The following is a 200-nucleotide window of genomic DNA, read 5'->3' as shown; positions in this document are numbered from 1 at the left end:
TAGCGTCTGTAGCAAAACAAACCACTCCTGTTAATGGTTGGCTAGTGTTTATCTAACAGTAGTTACACTCACTGTTGGTTTCAGGCTCAACATCAGATTTATTTTAAATATTAAAACCATTCAAAAGAAAATCTGTGAAATCTGAACCTTGAAATAATTCTACAGGAGAAATAACCTAAATTATTTATTGATTTATTGAT

This window comes from Morone saxatilis, unplaced genomic scaffold (assembly GCF_004916995.1).
Source record: "Morone saxatilis isolate NCDOM2014 unplaced genomic scaffold, NCSU_SB_2.0 Contig5, whole genome shotgun sequence".
In the NCBI taxonomy this organism is placed as follows: domain Eukaryota; kingdom Metazoa; phylum Chordata; class Actinopteri; family Moronidae; genus Morone; species Morone saxatilis.
The sequence above is the reverse complement of the archived record's forward strand: the minus strand, read 5'-3'. Positions refer to the sequence as shown.